The 19,743-nt window shown below is 39.3% G+C and overlaps 1 long non-coding RNA gene across 1 annotated transcript in view; it reads right to left on the bottom strand.

Annotated features, from left to right (window-relative positions):
* Window positions 1-699: 699 nt before the first annotated feature.
* LOC106149024 overlaps window positions 700-19,743 on the bottom strand; it is a 33,700-nt gene continuing 14,656 nt past the window's right edge. Inside the window, exons 2-3 of the long non-coding RNA XR_001234926.1 lie at window positions 6,848-7,216; window positions 700-2,544 (exon numbers count right to left, since the gene is read on the bottom strand). This is a non-coding gene — a long non-coding RNA (uncharacterized LOC106149024). The remainder of the gene's footprint in view (window positions 2,545-6,847; window positions 7,217-19,743) is intronic.

Below are 19,743 nucleotides of genomic sequence, written 5' to 3'. Positions count from 1 at the left end.
TTACGCAGTAGTATGAAGTAACTAAACACTGGTACATGTTCTCAGGTAGATGAACCTCAAATCATTGTACAAAGTGGAAAAATCCATATGTAAATGACTGTAGGCTGTGTAACTGTAGTTATGCATGCATTGTGTGGAGCACGTAAATCTGTGGAGACTGAAAGAGCCCAGTGGTGACCTGAGGGAGAAGAGAGGGAGAGTGAAGATCACTCTGAGTAAATGTGCCCGCTTTTTAGAAGAGATGAAGCAGATAACGATGATTGTTGCCCAACTGTGCATATATTTAAATGCCTAGAAATGCGAGTTTATGAAGCCGGTCATGATGAACACACTTTTTGTCCTAGCATTTGGGAGGCTGAGACAGGAGTATTACCAAGAGTTTGAGGCTAGCCTAGGCTACACAGTTTAAGGCCAGACTAAACTACATAGCAAGCCCCTGTTTTTTTCAAAAAACAAATGAACAAAAAAGTTGTGGGAATGTAAATTATACGTCAAAGGTTGTTGCAAGACTAAAAATCACATTCTATATATAACAATGAAGTTTGTATTTGGCAAACTCCTCCCCCTGTACCAGTTTTCAGGAATAATTTCATTGCCCTGTATTAATTTAGCTTTCCTCATTATTAAAATGTATGTTCTTGTTATAACAACAGTAGCTGTTTCCTTTTATCTTAAAAAATGAAAAGAAATGGGTCAATGTGTATTGAGGCTTTTGTAAGCACTTATAATTTTTATTTTTTTTAAATTGGTATTTGTGCAGAACCACTATTTTAGTGATTTTCCCCCTAAGGGCACTTGTTAGGCAAATGTATTTAAGTGTGATTTTAATGCTTTCTCTAATAGCTTTTCCTTATTTCTTTATCATCAGTGATGTTCCAGCCTCTGAGGAATTGCTGTTTTTCATTAGGACATTTGGATGTCATATATATAGGGAATATCAAAAGGGAACAATCATTTCCATAATGTTGTTACAGGTAACTATTTATGCTTGAGGTGTATAAATATGTATTTTCTTCCTTTGTAACAACTCTGGACAATGCCGGGAACTGTGTGCTGAAGAAAAACATTTTGATTAAATTGGCCCATTAGAAGAAATGTAAAAAGATGAATGTGGAAGAGTCATTTTTAAACCATTTCTTTGTGCTTACATTTTTTTTTTTTTCTCTCATCATGTTCTTTTAAAGATAGCTGTGAAGGGCAAAGTTTTAAGTTAACTTTTTATATTTGGTCTTCTGAGTGTGCATTTTGTCGTCTTTTCCTCCCTTTTGACACGGCTTACTTCTCTAACTGGCAACATAAATATGTAACTGAACAGGAATAAAAGTAACGTAGACTGAGATCCATTTTGTTCGAAAAAAAGGACGTGAAAACTTGGCGGTTTCCTTGCAAGAGCTGGGTGTGCTCATGAGAGGAGATTTTTCTTTTTTCTCCGCCATCATCGGAGTGTGGGGCAGTGCTTGGGTCTCGCTTCTCCAGTGCGAAGTCGCTGCAGTCGCTTGAACTGTGGGCAAGGAACCCCACATGCGCAGCTGTGCTTGCTTCCGGGGACTGCTGCTTTTGGGTCAGTTTCAGGGATAAGCAGTGCCTGTCAGATGACGGAGTGTTTAGCTGGCCTTTCGTGGCTGGTACTGTCATTTTCTCTTTCCCAGGGCAGTTCTGAATTTTCCAGGTTTTAGGTTGGTAGAGGGAAGGGGGTTCGATTGCCTTCCTTGTCGGAATTGTTCACGTTGGCGGTTTGCACCAGGAACGCGGAGAGGGACGGCGAGAGGCCTGAGTCCTCCTCCCTGCGCAGAGCACTGTGGGGAGGTGGAGAAGCTGCAGACCGATTTCCTTCCCTTCTCTGCTGCTCGTACATCTGACAGTAGAGGAGTCTGGGGGCAGCGCACGTGGGAGTGTGAAGGCGTGAACATTAATAGTGCTGTGGCTAAACAGATGGTGTAATTAGCCCACGATAGGGAGGAACAACATTTTCATGTTTGGATAAAAAGGGCTCCCGGGGGTAGTAGAGGGAGAGGTTCCAAAGGACGGTACTTTGTGAAGAGTGGAACAGTGACACTGTTAAACTCCACAACTAGGACATTGCTGTGTGCATCTGCACCTGTATACACATACAATCTGCACACCTCTTCTCATCCAGGGAAACTAACTATTGCTATTTTTAGGTAAAACTTCTGTGCAGCTGAATGTACAAATGACTTGTAATTCATCTCGGTCCAGGAGACAGGGTGAAGTAATGTGAAAGATATAGGAAAGGATTAAGTCTTTGAATTCAGTGTAGTTTTCTTGGATAAATTCATAAGACAATGGCAGATACAGGACATGGCAACCATTTTTATAGCAAAAATAAATTGCAGGTCATTAGCTGCCTGATAGTTTAGCCGTGTTTGTCTTCTTCACAAGGAAAACGCTTCTAAAAGACAGTACTGAGAAATGAAAACTAACCCGGAGTCTTCAACTCATCCAACATTGTCATCGGCTTCTTCATGCGGAATAAAATTTGCTTTGGTCAAACCTGATTTCTTCTGAACTTGGTCACATAGTTATCTGCAGTGCAAGAAGTGAAACCACAAGCAAGAAAGCAATCAGATACACAAAAGAATATTCTTTTCCTTTCTGTTTGTGTAATTCGATAACGTTTTCCACTAGCAGATTTGCAAGTTGAAATTGGTTGTGTTGTGTGCTGTGTAGATAGATGTTGCATAAAGTATGATAGTAATGTAAATTTAGAATAGTACCTCACACTTGGGCTAATTATTAGAGAGATATTTGCAAAGATTTTCCCCTCATCAGCCCATCTGCTCTTGTGGTACAGTCATAATGTGGAAACATTGACATCTCAATTATTTCCATGGCAACAAATTGATGTCAGGATCCCACATTTGACTTCACTGCAGGACCAAATAGGATTTGGATTACAAGGGTGGTTTGGGAGTTCTTGCTGAAGCACGGGTCTTTAAAGAAGGGAAATTGAAATATCTCTAGGAAATAATTTTTTTCAAGTTTAGGCTTTCTTTTGAGGAGAAGACTGTATACAAAGTATGTGAAAAAATGTTCTTCTGTCTTTCTACATCTCCGTAGAAAGATCCTGGAGATTTGCTTTCTTTGTGACACTTGACAGTAAAAGTTGGAGCTTGAGTTAGTGTTTGCTTAAAAGCCTGAAGTGGGTCAGGCCTGGTGATGCAGGTATTAATCTTAGTGTTCTGGGAGGCTGAAGCAGGAGGATCCCAGTTTGGGCAAAGTTGTCCTGTTCCTGAGATTACATCCTGGGATGCTGCTGCTGAGGTACTCAAAGGGGTGACTGTGCCTGACCTGTGGGCCTAGGGCTAGGTGTCCAGCAACGAGTTGGAACGCTTCACCTTTTCTAAGAGACAATCACTGTTGCTCTCCCCACATAACAGAAAGAAGGAGAGAGAGAGAGAGTTGTTCAGTAATCCCAAAATGACCCCCCAAAGCAATGGAGGAACTGGCCTTTGAGTCTCACTCTGGAGTCAGGGCTGTCTCTACCTGGCTCACGTACAGACCGGCACATCCTTTCTCACGAAGCTTATCGAGCTTATGTTTTCACATTTGTTTTGTCTTCAGCAGCAGAAGGTGAACACATTTCCAAGTTCTGAAAGTATCTCCCTGTAGGCCTGATGTCCGAATTATAGTTTTCTACCTGAAGTAATGCTGCTTTGAAGGTCAGGGAAGCAGAGAACTGGTATGAGGCTAAGATGAAAATGAGTGTACTTAATGAGAAGGACTTATAATGAAATTTTGTATCAGCAAATAGATCCATTTTGGGTTCATTTAATTTTTTTCCTGTGCAGCTTAATAGCATTGCAATAAAGGCTGGATAATTTAGATGAGTTGTATGCAACACCTGTCTGAATTAACTAAAAATCAGAATCACAGAACAATCTTATAGAAATTAAGTTTTGTTATTTTTCTGATACATATAATTAGCCCATCAATTAGAAGAAGCTAAGCTCTGAATTACTTCGTATAGCTTGTTTTATATTAACACTCTGTCTTCAATCTTGTTTATGCTATTGATAGACTTTTAAAATATTTTAATATTTTCCATTTAGAGGTCCATTTGTGTGTGTGTGTGTGTGTGTGTGTGAGAGAGAGAGAGAGAGAGAGAGAGGAAGGCTTGCATGTACAATGCCACATTTAATTCTCACAAGAATTCTTGTTTCAGACCAGTCAGTTTGGTGGGATAGGAGAAGAATGAAATAAATTCTTTAAGGCAAGATGGCAGATGAGCCATTTTCTACTCTGTGTCTTTTGAGGTATTTTACATCAGCATGTCTGTGCTGTTTATGCAGTATTTTTGGAGTTATTACCAAGTTTGCAGCACCGCCTGAGCTGAAATACTCTATTTGGGCTGCTATGCTAGACTACTATAAACTGGCTGCCTTTTGAACAATAGGAACTTATTTCTCACAGTTCTGGAGACTAGGGGGTCGACTGTCTTGGTAGCAACAGATTTGATGTCTGGTGTGGATTCTTCCTGATTCATGGACAGTCATCTTCTGTATCCTTACATGGTTGAAGGCTGACATGGTGCGTGGGGGTCTTTTATAAGTATTGATATGTTCATGAGGGCTGTTTTCATGACCTGACTACTTCCCAAGGTACCACATCTAAATTTTAAGACATTAAAGATTAAGTTTTAACATGAATTTTGCAGAGACTTTAACACTCAGTCTCTAGGATGAATCAGCTTTCCTTCCCTCCCCTGCGTCCCTCCCTTCTTTTCCCTCTCTCCTTCCTTTCCTTTCCTTCCTTCCTTCCTTCCTTCCTTCCTTCCTTCCTTCCTTCCTTCCTCCCTTCCTTCCTTCCTTCCTCCCTTCCTTCCTTTCTTCCCTCCCTCCCTCCCTCCCTCCCTCCCATGTCTTCATCCACTGAGATTTATATTTCTAAAATGTGTAGAGAATGTGTTTATCCTATCAGATTTTCTGCTTGCTAATTTTTTTGCTGACCACTGAAAAATTAAATTAAGTTCTTGTTACCATTCAAATTTATAGTCATTGAATGAAAGAAAGCATTTCATCATGGAAATAAATTATAGACTGCATTCATTTTCTAATGCCACGTCAATGGGATTATCTGTGAATAAGCCGTCATTGTAAGTCACCATTGTAGAGTTTCCAGATTTGAATCACTTAGTTTTCTGTTCTCTGATTTCTACTATTATTAGTCAGAATTCTGAAGATTTTATAGCAGAACTGACACTGCTTACCTTGAGCAAACCGAAAAGGTCATCTTAGGAAAATGAGGTGCCTAGTTACTGAAGTACAAGAACATACTGAGTTCATGGATTAACTAGATTTAGGAACTAGACCATCTTGGAACGCTATTGAGATCTCTGGGGCTTCACGACTTTAATGGTACTTTCACTTTGCACTCACCTTCCTGCTGCCCTCCCCCCGCCTGGATATCCCTCTCCTTTTTTGTCTTCTCTGTACCTGTTTTAGTACATCTTTTTCCTCCCCTCTCTAGGCTTTCCTTCATTTCAACCTCCTTTTTCTTCCTGTTTTGCCCTGTCTTGTTTACCTTCTTCCTGTCTTCCTGTCACCTCTCGCTAAGTCCCTCATCCCTCACCAGCACCCCCGCCCCTTTAGTCATTTCAGTCACATCCTCTCTCAGGGAATGTGATCTGTTGTCCTTCTCTGTCACTCAGTGGTAAGAGAGACCGGCCCTTCAGGTGGTGGGAGCCTGTTTCATTGTAGGATTCCTTGTTAACCTTACGCCTCATGCTTGTGTCATTCATTGATATCTATTATTCCGTTAATAGTTGCAAAGTGATCGTCTCGTATTTTTCAACCTATATATTATCTAAAATTATTTCATACAGAACTTTGTTTTGTCTTCGTGGGCTACTTAGTTTCCTGAAAATACAATTTATAATGGCAAGATGGGACAACTGTCTTCCTTATGTATCAGTTTTCAGCTGAGCTGGTACCTTGTATTTTTAAGTCTCTCCAAATGATTTTATGGGCAGCTGGGATAGAGAGGCATCAATCTTGGCTGGATCCCAAATCCCAAAGTTTTATTACTTATTATAAAAACAGATTTACGATGTAGTTATTGTTTTTACCACAAAATCTATTCTTTCGCCAAACTTTTTTATCGCAAGTGTACGGATTTCATTCAAAGCAATTTCTGTGGGAGTGCTCTGGGAGTTGCTTGCTTGTATTTGTTCATCTACAGGCTAAAGTAAATGAACCATAGAGGAATCACTCCAAGGGCAACCTGGGAAGAATAATGTAATAGCCAGCATTTGTGCAGAGCATATTCTGGGCCCAGCTTTTAGGCTTAGCCTTTTACAGCCAATAGCTCATTTGACCCAGGAGGTAGATAACCGAGTCCCTCACACCACAGAGGAAAAACGGGAAGCTAAATTCATCCATTTAAAGATAAAGGGCTAGCAAGGGAGGGCCGCTGTTGAGAGAGACAGGTTGTGGAGAGTCCCGGAGCTCGTGTGGCGGGTCCCCTTTCTCCCAGAGTGGGATATTTCTGATCCTTTCCCCCATGTAGATTGTCCTTCTTCCATTCTTGGGTAATGAAGTGGAATGTGTCTCTTTTTAATCTTAAGGTTCAGCCTTAAGAAATACGCACCTTCTCAGTGGTATGTGGCCCTTGTATTTTGATCAGGCAACGGTCACACCCAGGCAGTCACTTACACTATGGTGCACAAAGTGCTATTTCTTTACTGTCATGGCGTAGTTAATTGTGCATGCGAGTTGTTATTTGCCATTTTTATGTTGGAGAAAATAAGCTTAGGGAAATTGAGTGCTTGGTGTGACAAGGTGCACTTTGAAACAAAGCTACACCATTTTTTATCTTGAACCACACTTACCCTTACTTGGCAGAGGAGGCGTTAGTAGGAATCGGCAGTAACTTGAGTAATGGGCTTCTCCAAAAGCCTTCTGCTTTCCAGCCTAAACAGGAGACCCAAACTAGCAATGCACAACATGAATTTTAGAGGTGCTGGTCCAATTAACTTTCTCAATGTCAGATCTTGGCCAAGTCTCTGAAGTCTGCTTGTTTTTATTTTCTCATCTACTCCCAAGTGTTCGATGGTGAAGGAATAAGGTGTTGACGTACTATGGTTAGCTCAGAGTTTTGCTGTGATGTTTCAGTAGGTGTTGCTCATTATTTGGAAATGAGTGCTCAAGGAGAGATCGTGCAATTTCTTGTGTGGTTTGCCTCATTATAATTGCAGAATCTGAATTTAAGAAGAGTAAGCTTGGGTTATTTTTACCAACGATTGAAGTTTAGTTTTATGGGTACATATTTTATCCTCCTGGAATTTTTTATTATGTAAAAGGTTACAAGAATACAGTGGGTCCCTACAACCTTCTTTGGTAGTGAAGACAACAAACAGCGACAGGAGCACTCAGGTAAGAGGATCAAATGAACTTCTGTAGGTGACAAATGAAGTTAAGAGAGTGAAAGGAGAGAAGACGGAGACAGGTGGCCATGTTTGTTAAGGGCAGGGTGGCTTCATATGTAAGAAAGCATGGAAGGAGACTAAAACAAATTTTTAAAAAAGCACAGGAAGTCAGATAAGCAGAGACTAAGGATAGCACTGCAGGTCGCAGTCTGAGCTTGGAGAACAGGGCCTCAGGCTGCTCAGGGGCCTTAAATTCCCAGGGGTCCCATCCCCAGCGTCTGTCCTTGGTAAACTCTGAGCAACGTGAGGGCAAGAACTAAGTCTTGGCATCTTGTACTTCGGGGAATTAGCGTGGTGCGTGCCTGGCATTTGGAGGCGCCCCTTCCGTGTGCACGTGAAAAGTGTATTTTAATTTGATTAGGGAAGTGAGTGGGGTGAAAATTTGGTTTGAGGGTCATGGTAATTTATAGATAAATAACTTTCGTTAGCTTAATGTTCATACATGTTTTGTTCTAAATGCTCATTTGTGATCTTAAAATAGTTATTGAGGGGCAAAATAACTCCTGTTTATGTGGATTACGCCTACCACTATTTATCACATAAAGTAGAATTGAAATTAAAGCAAAAAAGATACAGTCCCAAAACGTATAAATAATTTGAGGAGACTGATGTTTTGAAAAATATAGTTTTTTGCAATTCTCTAATATCTAGGTTACCAGAAGACAGCTGCATGTTCATAGCCACCTCTGCTTTCCATCTCTTATAATATATTCTCTTGGTAAAATAAGTAAAAAAAAAAAAAAATCTAATCTTCACAGATATAGTTGGAAAATAAGGTATATTTTAATAGACTTTTCAAATAATTGTAAATGCCTTTCTTTGATAATATACCTGAGCTTTATAAATTCTAATTTTGAATAATTCTGAATAAAGAATGTACAACTTTATAAATGAACATTTTGCACTTTGCTAAATGTCTAGAGTTATTATTATTTTTTTTCACTTTAGATGGACCTTTTACTGCCTGTGTGTGATTTTGTCATGTCTCATATTCTTCAGTTAGGAAATACTTATTTACCAAAGTGACTCAGGTCTTCCAAATGTTGACACACTTACATCATTATAAATCAAACATACTAATAGCTGAAAACATTTTAGGTATTGGAATGCTATTCAGCTTGGGATGGTGGGCAACATTTTTCAAGATACTAACTTTTGCTTTATATATATATATCTGTATCTTATTTTGTTTTATTTTATTTTATTTTTTTTTTCCGGTACCGGGAACCGAACTCACGACCTTGCGCTTGCCAGGCAGGTGCTTTCGCGCTGAGCTAAATCCCTAGCCCCTCTGTATCTTATTTTAAAGAGAAAAAAATTGTAAAAAACGATACAGAATTTCAAAACATAATAATAAGAGATTAATAACGGTTAATATGTTGTGTATTGTTATCTTCAAAATAGTTGCTCAGATTACAAGATACGGGCATGAAAAATTAATCAAATAATATAAGCACAAGTCTTTCTAACTTTTGCTTTAAAAGTTCAAATCTTATCATTGGTAATAAATGTCAATGTTTCCCTTTTTTTTTCCTTCACATAAGAGGCTCACTTTTCATTTTTCCAAAACATGTTGGTTAGGATCTCTTTGAAACAGCTGGTTATTCAGACAGAAGTGATGTTTCAGGAGGAGAGTAGCCATTCCCTGTCACATCCCAATCTCATACGTGCTGTTCTTTGACATTACCATCCCATCCCTTATGTTAGATACGAGAGAGGCTTCATTACCCCTCCATCCCTGCCTTGAAATGACATATTAAAGACTTGTGATTTCGAATTTTTAACTAATTTCAGCAGTTTATCAAGACACTTCCCAGTGAAACAATATATTATTTACTGTGACTGCAAGTTGGGGAAAGCAAGATGATTCCCAGTATAATGTTGTGCCCCATCTTGATTTGTGCTAATGCTATCAACACTTTACCCACTGATACTTTCATTACACCAGCAACTGCAAAGGCACATAGTGGCTTAGTGTCGCTAGAACATAAGTGCAACTTCCCAGACTTTGGGAGCGTTCTGAGGAACACATGCTTTGACTGTACTTGGAAGACGTTGTTTCTCATATATAGGAAGTCAATTGTTCTTGTGTGTAAAAAAATTCTCTTGATATATAGTTCCAAAAGTAGAATTTATTTCATGCATTAAAATAAGTGATTTCTTTTAATTGGTTCATTAACAGCTTGGAAAAATTAAAATTGTCATTACAGAGAAGATAGTTTGTTGTTAATTTTCAAACAAATTAAGTACAATAATACTTCATGGTGAATTTCTTAAGAGTAATCTCGTTCATCATTATAGCTATGTATGCATCCTTCTGGGCAAATATAGTTGGAGCAGGTGACACACTTTTCCACTGTCACCGTACTAATCATTTCTCTGTGTATAGAGTTCTTGGTCTGATATTTATGCTACTGTAGTTCAGTTTCACACAGTACATGTGTGGACAGAAATAACTAAGTGTGGATATGTTTGGCTCTTTGGTTATTGAATTCACATATGGCCTCTTCTGCACAGAAGAATTATTACATATTTATTTCTTTGGTTAATAATCAATTCAAAAAAATTATACATTGAGAAAAAAGCCATTGTTTTTAGCCAGGCAGCAGAGATTAGATTATGGAAATCATTTGAACATTTCCTATATTTCTCCCTTTTTATTCAGGTTTTGCTTCTGGGAAAAAGTAAAACTTAAGTATAAGGTTCAGTCATAAAAGAAGTGTCCTTTTAACAATAGTAGTGCTTAGAATGTTTATGTGTTAATGTTCTGCTAGTGTGTTAAGAACAGTTCTGTAGATTGATATAAAACACCATGAGTGACCAAAATAATAAATTCTAATACAGTATTATAAAAATACAGGTGTTAATAATTCGTTTTAGCTGGGCAGGCTGGTACGCACCTGTAATTCCAGCACTTGGGAGGCTAAAGTAGAAATATTGCAAATACGAACTGACCCTAGGCACCTTAGTGAGATCCTGCCTCAATATATGAATACACAAACAAGAATCTCTTTTAAATAATGTAAAGTGATATAGACAAAAATATTTAAAGGAGCCTATTTTCACCTGTGTTTACAAAATAGAAATCTGTGGACCCTTCCTATATATGTGTGTATTAATGTTTAATGATCACTTCTATAAACATTGAAATACATTTGTGAAATTGGCAGGCATAAGACTGATACACTTAAGACTTTGATGTGATCATTGCTGATCCAGAAGGGAGAAATTTTGTTAGGGGTTCACTTTTCTGAATACGTTTTGCACCTGGTTAGTGAATGAAGTTTAAGTTCTCAATGATATTCATAATTTCTTCTCCCTGTCTTGTCTTGCACACATAGAGCAGAAAATCTTTGATTCTGGAGAGTGAGAGATGGCATCATAAAAAGCTGTATGCATAAATGATATATTTCCAGTAATTATTTAGTGCCTAATCTATACCATGTTCTGTATAAAAGACAAAAGAGGATAAAAGAGGAATAAGATAAGATCTTTACAGTTTAACCGAAGAGAACATGAATGCGGAAAGAGTATTATAAGGTCTATAATAAAATATGTCCTGGGTTCTTTGTAAGGGATCAGTTCTTTTGGTTTGTGTACGTGTGTGTGTGTCTGTGTGTATGTGTGTGTGCACTTGTAAACCATAGAACAGCTTTTGCAGGACATTTGATCAATTGAAATTATATGAATTCAGATGACTAAATGGCAATTATTAAGGTTTACTCCAGAACTGACATTATAAAAGTTAATAGTTCATCATGTAGTACAGAAATATGTGTGAAGTATCTACAGCACCTATTATATGGCATGAATACACTCTGGTAAGACAGTCACCTCGTTGTGATATTGTGTAGGAAGCATGCAGGGGCCTCCTGAATAAGTGCTCGCTGGCCATATGAACAGGATATTTGTGTTTGCCACAATGTAAAAGGTGTTTCTGAATACTGGAAGATTTTCTTATATTTAGCTAGAGTCAATGTGTCTAAATAAAAAGAGATCTTTGCTTTTCTGCTGTAGTAGATATTTCTTATCTTAAAGGAGCCTGGTCTTGAATCTGTACACTGGAAAATGGCCAAGGTTTTCCACTACCTTAAGCTCTCGTAATAGGTTAATCCCGGTTCAAATCCCACCACTAATTAATGATTGGATTCTTGAGTCAGTTATGTAACTTGTCTAAACCTTACTTGCTTCCACTGTAAATTAGAGATAAAAATAGTAGCAAAGTCCTAGGGTTTCTGTAAGTACTTAATGAGATAATCCATGTAAAGTGCTTAGCGTGGTGTGTGACATATGGTAGATGCTTGCTCTATATTAGCTATTATTTTCTCTTAAAGTAATTTAATAAACTCTATAATATTTACCCCTCTCAAAATAATTCCAAGTAGTTTTTTTTTTTTTTTAATTTTATAGGTCAAGTACAAATCTCAGCATCCTGGCATGGCTCTTTTCTACAACTAAGAGAATGGTCTTTTTGTTCAGTAGAGGCACTGCCTGTCTTGGTAATGATTTCAAGAGAGTGGTGCTATCCTTTTTACAGTAAAGTGGGATAAGAACTATTTTTTAACATGCACTGTGCTAAGTAGAGATAAGAAACGTGAATCTGAAATCATTGTTGTTCTTAAGAAGCTTACACTTCACCATAATAAACAAGGTAAATATTTAAATAGCTGCAGTAGAATATATAGCTGTTTTTTAAAAAAGAACAAGTATTGTTTAGCTTTGTCTCGCTTAGGCGTTAGATGTTCTGAGGGGTAAAAAAAAAACCCATAAGATTGTAGTTGGTAGAAGAGGCCTTCGTTAAAAAGCTGTTTTGAGCATTTTCTCCTGCTGTTTTCCTTAGTTTTATTTGCAAGCTGGAGCAGGTATTACAGATAAAGTGTTCTGGTGGGAGCGGTAGCCCAGGGCGCTTGAAGCATTGCTAATTTCAAACCTTGTAATTTAGTTAAATTGAAACATAACTGCATTTAGATGAATGGGCTGCTAGCTTTCCTTCCCAGTACAAACATGCCAACCTTTCATTACTTAGTGTCTGTGCCCCGGCTTCGGTGCTATTCAGATCTGCTCCTTTACGCATAATTGACATGGAACAGTGTTGCAGGTTTTGTTTTTTTTTGACAAAAGGATTTAAATAAACTGAGGATGCTCTCCGTAACACGCTGTATCCATCGCTGCGATTGTGCAGTGAGAAGACCGCGTGTGTCCAGGTGAGGCAGATTCCTGTGCAGGGTACCTGGCTTGGCTTTCAGGATCCCGGGAGCGAATCAGTGACACAGTAGGTCTGATTACAAATACAGTTTATCTTCATTTGGGATCCATGGCTTCTATTAAATTTAATTACTTCCCCCGTGGCTTCTATTAAATTTAATTAATTTCCCCTGCAGCTGGCATGGAAGAGGTGCTGCTGCTAAACGAAGGTGATTGCTAATTGAGGGCGTCTTCTAAAAGAGGTTTTACCTTTTCTCCAGTGTAACTGGAGATCGCATCTCCAGCCAGACACCATAGAACATCGGCAGGGTGTTGCAGGCTGCATAGTCCGAGAAGAGTTTTCTTAGAGAATGCTGTCTGTTTTTTTTTTCCTTTCTCATTCTTTTCTTTTCCTTTTTCTTCTTTTCTTTCCCTCCTTTCCTTTTTTGTTCTTATTCCTCACTTAGTGTGTCTTTTGGTGAGAGGCCAGTGTACGATTCTACAGGAAAAAAATTGCCCCAATCTGAACCAAGACAAGGTGGAACCTGTTAGGCCAATCTGCTCGGGGAAGTTCCTGGCAACTGCGGAAAGGTTAATTATTGCTCAGTTTCAAAAACACAGAAGAGAGGAAAAGAATTCAGCATTGTGAGCAGGGAGCACACTGCTCCACCCAACAGTTATTATTTGAGAAAATTTTTCAAATGAAGATTAATAGTCACATTGTTAATGTGGATTATTTTATTCGGGCCAAACTCCTATACTGGTAATAGAAGCTTCAGTGTACATGCCTAAGACGAAACGAAAGCTTAACAAACTCAAGGTACATAATCGTTGCATGCCTGTGGCCATTTCTTTGTTTCTCCAAGTTGGTGAGGTGTTAGGAGGAAAAACCGTATGCTGTAATTAGGCGTGCATGTAGTTATTGCAGATTTTGTTCTCTGCCTTTTAAATCATAACAGAAATGGACTCATTTTTTTGAACATCGTTTTGTACCCAAAATTCCGTACATGTTGCATATACACATACATCTTTCATAAATATGAATATACATATTGTATAAAATGTTAATTAATATTATATTTATAAATATGTAGTATATGCCCATTAATTACCTAGTAGTCTAATGAGGTATTTTTTACACAGGAGGAGTTCCGACTCCAGTTCTTGTCTTTGTCCACAATAATTTTTCACCTTTTTAAGTAGTAGTATATGACTTCTACATACCTATATAATATACGGCTTTTAAGGAAGTTTTGTTGTTTTTTGGATGGAAAACAATCATTTGACATTAAACTCACTAAAAAGCTACTTTGTAATTTTTAATTATCTCTTTTTTCTTTCCTCCTACCTTTCTGGATAGTCCCAAAAGTTTGAGTTGGGCTCAGACTGAAAGTTTAGCATCTCTTACTTAAACATTAAGTTTTAGTTTGATATACTTGATGCTTCATAATAGCCCTGGTCTCTTTTTGATGCTACACTTTCGCCTTGACATTCTGTGTAGTACCGCAGCCACTAGAGCCATCCAAAACTCCTTCATGACTCTTAAGTTTTTGCCTCCAGTCCTGCCTTCTCTTTTAAGCTTGTTAAAACCAGAACTGGACAGCCGTCAAAGTGGTAAAGTGCAGAGCAAGACTCTGCAGCTCTGAGAAACTGGGGCCAGGTTGAGAAGAGGGTGTGGAGAAGCCAGTGGAATTTGGTCAAAGAGAGTGTCACTGTCAAGCCCCGGGACTTCTCCCTTCTTCCGATTCCCTCCTTCCCTCCTTTCTCAGCTCCCTCTGGGCAGGCACTCTCCCTCACAGCACAAAGAGGAACAAATAGCTGTACAGTCTGTTGCTTCTTCCTCTAGCCCTGCTTCGGACCTTGCTTCAGGGGCTAATACAGAAACCTGTTTTTCATAATTCTGGCCTCCCCTTCAGGCTTCTACTTCAAGAGTCAAGCTCCATTTAGATAATTTTCTGACCTCTTTTATCACATTTCAACCCAACCTTACCATTTAAGTCTATGGCACCTTGACTGTTATACCATTTACCCTTTTTTCTTCTTCACTGAAAATTCTGATACAGCTGTACAGTACATGTTTGCTCTTCACCCACGGTAACAGAACCTAAATTCCTTTTTCAAAATACTTGGACATTTCTCAGTTAGTCATGAGGTTTCAGATCATTCCTTAACTGATAACCTCTTAAAGATTCAGGAGGCAATCAAATGATGCATTAAACCCCTTCTCTTAACCCTGATGTGCTCTTGGCTGTGTTGTTGTTCTGCTCAGAATGTAGGAGAGACTGCCCTTCTTGTACAACATTAGTTTGAAGATAGTTTTGCCCTATATAAAGATGCGCTGTTATTCCTTGGAATCTCACCACAGTGTGGGAGGGATGAGGTAGGGACTAGCTACAGTACAAGGATACAGTTCAAGCCATTCAGGATAATGTGTGGGCATTGGTGGCCAGTTTTCTACCTAGTAGGAGGTGCTGACGTTGGCTATGTGGTTGCAGGTGGGAGGACTATGGACTTCTTTTAAAACTACTTTTGGTGGCATACAAATAAATGTATATTTAGTTGATACATAATTATTTGAGGTGATTGGGAATCTGAGGAGGTAGGTGGGATATTGAACTGTGTATCCCTAGTTGACTCCGATCCCAGCAACATTGAAGGAAAAGGAGCAAATGAAGGTAAGGTAAAGAGTGCTGGGGCTACAGAAGGAACATGGTATAAAAGAGATAACCAGTGGACGGGTGACCGTGGCGCTAGGGCCGGAAGGACTCAACCAAGAGATTTCAGTGGGGCACATCCACTTGCCTTGAGCTGTTTTATCATTGCATAACCTGTGCATAATTAAACGTTTAACAAATCTGCCTCTGCTCAGAATCATAAAGAATATTATAGTGTATTTTGAAGACATGTATTCATTTGTGTTGGTCTTTTCTTTTTTGGATATTGGGGATCCAACTCTTGACCTTGCGCTTGCTAGGCAAGCACTTGTGCTGCTGATCTATATCCCCAGCCCTGTGTCTGTCTTTTCTGAGATTTATTCAAATGTGGATTCAGTTCCTGCCGCCTGACCTTCATGGGGCCTTTTGTCTCTGGGCTTGGAGGTCGGAGGTATCTGCAGACTTACCATGCTTGTTTTTAGAAGTGGGACTTTCTGTCATTACTGGCTGTCGGTGGCAGCTGTGCCCTCTGAGAACATCTTCTCTAGGCTTTCTTTTCAGGTAGCTAGTACAGACTGTCCGGGATGATAGTACAGACTATTTGCTTTTTCCTAATTTTTTCTTATTACTGTAATAGTGAATAAAACTAGCTATCTAGCTTTTTTGTGTAACTACTCTGTATCTATCAGTTTAAATTACTTTGTCATTGCTTCTTAGAGATCAATTGCAGTGAATCTGTCCTTTTCATCTTTTTGGGGGGAATAGACCATTGTACCTTTGTTATTTCTGTGAAAGGCAGTGCTGCCTGGCTCCGAAGCCCCTATAGGTTAGCCTTTTTTCTAGGCTGACCAGCAGACAGACAGGAACACAGCTTGCGCGTAAGTGACGGGGACTGACCTTTGATAGAGGAACCTTGCCAGTGAGCCCCGGTTCTCGCTGACACAAAAACAAATGCTGTTTGTCAATCGGCTTAAATTTCTAATGTTTGTTTTTCCTTTTCATGAAAGAGCACTTCAAAAACCTAGGCCAGCCTGACCTCACTCTCGGTTAATTACTTTTGCCCGCTAATGCCTGCTCCCCGCTCTGCCGAAAGTTTTCATTGCACATTTTCATGTTGTCGGAAGTAGCACCACTTAATGACTAATTTGGTTGATTAAATCGCTTTTTAAAAAATCAAATGCTTTTCACAGGCTTAAGTGGCTGCCCACATTTCATACGGTTAGGGGAGGAAGAAATTATTGACAGAAAAGCACATGCAAACGTTTCAACAGAAGAAAAAGATGCTGAACTGCGCTTCTAATAAAGAAGTGTGAATTCAAATGACAGAGACGTATCATTTTTTTCCTCGTCTATCAGTTTGGTAGGTTTCCAGAAATTTGACAACACTCTTTGTTAGCGAAGGTTTTGGGAGCTGGCATTCTTACATCCTGCCCTTCGGTGTGTAAGTGGGAACACATGCTATAGACGGTAATTTCAAAGTATCCCTCAAGAATAAATGGGTATAGTCAATACCACCTCCCTTGGGAATTTATTCAAAATATCTATGTACAAAGTGTTCATTGCATTATAATTTTTAATAGCCTAAAATTGAAAGGCAACTAAATATATATCAATGGGAAACTACTTAAATCAATTATACTCCATTCATACAGTGGCGTACTCTCCAGCCGCAAAAAATTTAGAATAATGAGGTAGGTCTTTATGTACTCATAGAGAAAGGTCAAGTCCATTTTAGTAAAGTTTTTCAATGAAAGTATCTGACAGGACATATATTGTGCTACCTCCTCTTGAATAGGAGAGGAAATAAAGTATTTCTGCTTAGTGTTGATATACCTACATAAGGAAATATAGGAAGGATATACACGGGGCGGATAGCAGCGTGTCATCTGCAAAAGGGAAATGTGCACTATAGTGCCTTTTAATTTTGAAACCTACAAATATACTATCTCTTAAAAATCACCATGTACTCACTTACATTGAGCTCACTTACAATGAGTTCACTTACATTGTTTCCTTTGAAATACATCTGCATTCAGGGGAAGAGTTTCCATGCGGAGGATGGAGAAACTGAACAACTGGTATCATTCAGCCCTTCCGTAGGCAGGGTTTCCTCCTTAACCTGTGCTGGGGACAATTTGGGGGGCCTTGGGGGATGGGAAAGTAAGTAGTAGGAGCTTTGTAAGAAAACAGAGGTGAAAGGATGTCAGCGGCTGATTTTAACTACCTTGAAATTTTACCTGTTATGACTGTATCTAGATGTCCCTCAAAGCCTCATGAGGTCAGAGGTGGAGATTTTCAGAGGTGGCTGGATCTGGAATGTGTGATGCTGGCGTTGATTCACAGTGCAATGCTAGGCTCAAGGGCATTAGGATTAAGGATGTGAGTGGGATGTGAGTGCTAACCGCCCTAAGTAGCCTGGGTAAAATAAAAGGGGCAGACAGAGGCTGTTAAGGTCCCTTGTTGCTTTGCTATCTACTGTCTGCTGTGAAAGTTTCTCCTCTGCAAGGCCTGTCTGCCATGACTTCCTCCCTTGGAGCCAGTCGATTATGGACTGAAACTGCTGCAAACTGTGAGCTAAATAAATCTTTCCTCCTTTAACTTTGGATGTCCGGTATTTTGTCATAGCAACAAGAAAAATAACTAAGGCAGCCTACAACCAAACAACTCTAAGGAAAACAAAAGATAGGACGGCTTTTTTTTCTGAACCATTTTCCAGCTTTTTGTGTGGGTCAGAATTTAAATCAGAATTAAGTTGAGAAGATAATGCTTTGAATTCACTTATGATCAAGCTACATTAAAAGGCAAATATATGTAATTATCTACTCTGAGAGACTTACTAATGTTTAGAAGTTTGTAACTGCCGCTACATTTTAACTTACCATAAACCAATTTTCAAACTTTGGAATTAGGCGTGGCATTTAATCATTGGAAGGGTTATGGACCCTGTCATTCTTGATATTTGTGGGTTTTACCCTTTGGCATTTGGCCTGTTTTGTTGAGACTTTCTTTTTATCCTACAGCATAGCAGTAGATTGTAGATTTCTGAAATCAAAGCAGAAATCATGAATAAAACATTCTGAAGGAGATTCTGTTATTATAAATCTGGTATAATTCTTTCATGGTGAATTAGTCTTATATACAAAACATGATTGTACTGTAAATGTACTAATAAAAATGAAAAGCAAAACATATGGTAAATATTAATTACATTATCATGAATAGTTTTATATTTTCTTAGTTAATTAATTCACTTAAAAATATACAGACACTTTCCAGATTGCTGGTGAATCCAAGTGTCTGCCTTTATTTTGTTGGTGGTCTCAGACAGAGATGTTATCTACCAGGTCAGTGGATAGCCCCACCTCCCAGCTCCACTGTAAAATATTATAAAATAGGAGGGCCAGGAGAAAGTGCATAACTGTTCAACCACTTTGTCCTAAATATTCAGTTTTCACTTAGGAAAGAACATTGACCTTTTATTAGAATTGTGACCTTTTGAAACTTTTCCCCCATGTTTTAGGGGTAACTCTGATTACTGCAAAGTAGTCTGTAAGCACGTCACAGTGTGCCTTTAGTACAGGAAGCTCAGCACTGGGTATTGGAAAGAACATAAGTTTGAAGTTCAGGGCAGAGTACTGAATCATGCCATGGTAATTGGTTGGTAACACTGAGCTTATTTTGTCTCTGCATTTCCGTGGGAAACCGAAACCCACCTCCCGTGCTGTGTAGGGAGTAGAGGTGTCAGCTGTGCACCTAGCGCACTGAGAGCTCTGTAATGCTAACTATTACTGGGCCATTAGCTTAGAAGCAGCTGAGCAATAAGAGTTGAAGTGGTGGTGAACCTTAGAGCTTTCAGTGACGACAGCCAGCCAGCTGCAGCACGCATGCCGTAGGTTCGCCACCACTTTAAGCGGTGTTACTTGGATTTCGTAGTGTGTTCAGGTTTCAGCCTGAGTCTGAACTCCTTCCTCTTTTTGGAGCTTAATTTGGTACCTGGAGCAGACCTAGTTCACTCTCCTCGTGTCTTTGTGACAGCATTGGAGGTAACAGCCCTTTGATTTGATCCCTCCGTCAAAGGAGACGAGATGAAGGCAAATGAAGAGAGCTGGAAGTGGTTGGACAGAAGCAGGGAGATGAAGGCAGACTGGCCGGCTCGCTCCTCCAGTCCCTGCCTGTGGCCCAGAGCCAGCTGTTTCCTTAATTCCAGCCTCTGTGTGCCCTGGCAGTGCTAGATTACATTCTTCTTAGAGAAATCCCTGCTGACAGTTGCATTGCAAGGGAGAAACTGAATTGAAGAATCACTACGGTGTAGAGTGTTCGTGTGTGTTTGGGAGGACAGTAAGTAGAGTAAGCAGCCAGCGTATACCTGGGTGCAGAAGCAGCAGGGCAAATTTGCATTTCCTCAGTCATGAGCAGGGGAAGAAACGCCAGTACAGGGGCCCCCTGCGCACAGACTTCTTC

Source organism: Chinchilla lanigera, unplaced genomic scaffold (assembly GCF_000276665.1).
Source record: "Chinchilla lanigera isolate Chin_1 unplaced genomic scaffold, ChiLan1.0 scaffold00035, whole genome shotgun sequence".
Lineage (NCBI taxonomy): Eukaryota > Metazoa > Chordata > Mammalia > Rodentia > Chinchillidae > Chinchilla > Chinchilla lanigera.
This window is presented reverse-complemented; position numbering and strand designations above follow the sequence as displayed.